Below are 2,725 nucleotides of genomic sequence, written 5' to 3'. Positions count from 1 at the left end.
TCACCTCTCAGAGCATCAGTGTCCTCCTCGGCGAGATGGGACGACAGTATGCTGGGCCCACACGGCTGAGCACAGGAGCCCTCCGTGCACCAAGCCCACGCAGGCCCAGCCAGGCGCCACTCCACACGCCGCGCTTCCCGGCTCGCTCAGTGCCCCCGGGCGATGCTGGATTTTGCTCAACTTGGAGCATTCCACGCTGTGGCTCGCAGCTGGACTTTGATAAATGTTTGTTACACGAGTTAGTTCATTAACGGGCTTGAATTGTGGCCCTGCCAGTTATTAGCTCTGTGACCTGCAGCTGGGGGCGGCCTCGCCCCCTTGTCGGAGACTCTATAAAACAGTCATTCCCTCCCGAAGCCTGGAGGGAAGGAGCAGGGGAAGCCCTGCCCGGGAGGAGCCAGGTGCCCTGCGCTTCACATGCCCCTGGCTGGACCGCGTGTTCCTGACTCCTTGGCCAACGGGGGGGGGGGGGGAGGGGTTAATTACCTTTCCTCTCAGTGGAGGGAGAAGTGGGTGGGAGCCCTGCAGGAGAGTGGAGCCCGGGGCACCCTCAGAGGTAGACGTGAGACTGGAAAGGAGTGAGGCTGGAGGAGGGGAGAGGCTGGGGTCTGAGAGCGGGCACGGCTGCCGGTGCCTGTCACTGAGCCCGTCACTGTGCCCACCACTGTGCTCGTCACTGTGCCCGGGGCCGTCCGCACACGCCTCACTTCATAGCCCAGCAATCCTGGGAGGAGGGCGTCACCCCCTTTCAGCGATGAGGACACTGAGGCTCTGAGTGGTCAGGCGACTTGTCCAAGGCCCCACAGCTAGTGAGGGCAGAGCGGGCACAGAGCCATCCCTCCCCCAGCGCTGATGGGGGCTGGCCCTGTGCCAGCCATGGGGACCGAGATGTTGTCACTGCCCTCCAGGCCTCCAGTGTCACTGGAGGTTTGATTGGCATCTGCCAATTGCTTCCCATCCTAGACTGTGCCCGCCATGACCCCCGCCTGGACACCCTCCCTGGTCTGTGCCGGGTCCAGGCCTCTGAGTCCCCACTGCCCGTCTCCTCAGGGAGCCTGGGGCGTCCCCAGAGGCCTGGGCCTCTTTCCCAGCTGCTTGTTTGGAGCCCGGCCCCCAGTGGGGTGCACGTTCCCAGGGGCTCGGGACCTGCCTCCCTCGGACCCGCCAAGTGCCCGCCGGTGCTTCACAGGAAAATGCTCCGTGTCAACTGGACTCAATGCGGACTCAGCCCCACGTGGGTCGGTGACAAGCCCCACCGCCCATGTCTGGGTCCCAGCTCCCCGATGTACAAATCCCCGCGTCCCTCCTGCACAGGCCCAGGGAAAGAGCAGGGATGTGGGACCCCAGGCCCGGGCTCCCCTCCCCTCCTGCCACGGACAAGCTCAGGGACCTGGGACAAGTCACTGCATCCCTCAGAGCCCAGGCTCCCCTCCAGAAAAGTGGGAGCAGCAGCGCCACCTGGGCAGAGCGAGGGCTGCTGGGGTTCAGCGTGAACTCCCCTGCACACAGTAGGCGCTCAGAAAATGCCAGCCCCTCCCCTGCAAAGGCGCACACTCTGTCAGCTGCATCCAACTCAGAGCTAAGAGTCTAAGAAGCCTTTGAATGAATCCTTTGTCCAGCAGCCTCCGAACCCCCAGCCCACCTCCCTCCCAGGCCCAGCCCGGCCTCCAGCCCACCTCAGCCCCACTTCTCCTGACATAACTTGTGGGGTTTGGTGGGACTTGTTCCATCCACTACACACAATAAATCTCTCAGGATGTTTAAATTCCAATCTTTTTTGTAATTTCCCCTCCTCCCCCAGGGGAATGGCTGTGTTCAGCAAAGGTCACACATAAAACCCCCCTATCAGGCAGGGAGAGGAGGCGGGGGCTCGAATAAGGAGCAGCTGCGGCTGATTAGGGGACATCCAGTCCCCCTTCAAGGAGCACACGCTCTGCTGGGGCCGCAAAGCCAGAGTGACGCCCTGTTCTCCCACCGCCTCCGAAATGCGTGATTCAGGCGCTTCGAGTGGGCCTGCTCCTTACAGCAGCAATGCGAGTCCTGTTGATTGAGCACATGCTGGCCCCACCCAGCCCTGCACAGTCCACAGCGCTATCACCTCTGCTGCACAGATGGGGACACGCAGCACCGAGGGGTGAAGGGACTCCCCAAGTTCCCGCCCAGCAGGAAGAGGAGGGACTGGGATTTGAACCCAGGTCTGGCTGTGCTAAGGCCCCTGCTCCTCTCCCCCACCTCCTGCTCCCTGGGAACAGAGAGGATCTCAGTGGGAAAGGTGAGCAGAGAAATCAGCCCAGTCCAGGTGGGTGCTCACCAGGCTTTGGGTTCAACCCACTCCTCTGGTCATTTGCATATATTTGCATACCGTGGCTCCAGAGGCCTCAAGTATAGGTAATAAAATCAATTAATTAGTGCAACCAACCAGAGGGCACTGAGCTGGAGGATGCCCTTCACCAAGGTAAAAAGTGGAATCGATTTTGAAAATAATCCATCCCATCACCTCCTGGTTCAGTAGAGCTAACCCTGAATTGGGCTCAGCCTAGTCAGCAGGAGACATTCAGGGGGGAAGGCCTCACATGCTCACCTTTCTGGAAGAATAAATTAAATATAGATAACACAGATACACATGTAATGATATAGGTATGGATATGGACATGGACATAGATAAAAATATAGACACACATGCCCGGCTGGCGTGGCTCAGTGGTTGAGCATCGACCTATGAACC

Source organism: Myotis lucifugus, unplaced genomic scaffold (genome assembly GCF_000147115.1).
Source record: "Myotis lucifugus unplaced genomic scaffold, Myoluc2.0 scaffold_438, whole genome shotgun sequence".
Taxonomy (NCBI): domain Eukaryota; kingdom Metazoa; phylum Chordata; class Mammalia; order Chiroptera; family Vespertilionidae; genus Myotis; species Myotis lucifugus.
The sequence above is the reverse complement of the archived record's forward strand: the minus strand, read 5'-3'. Positions refer to the sequence as shown.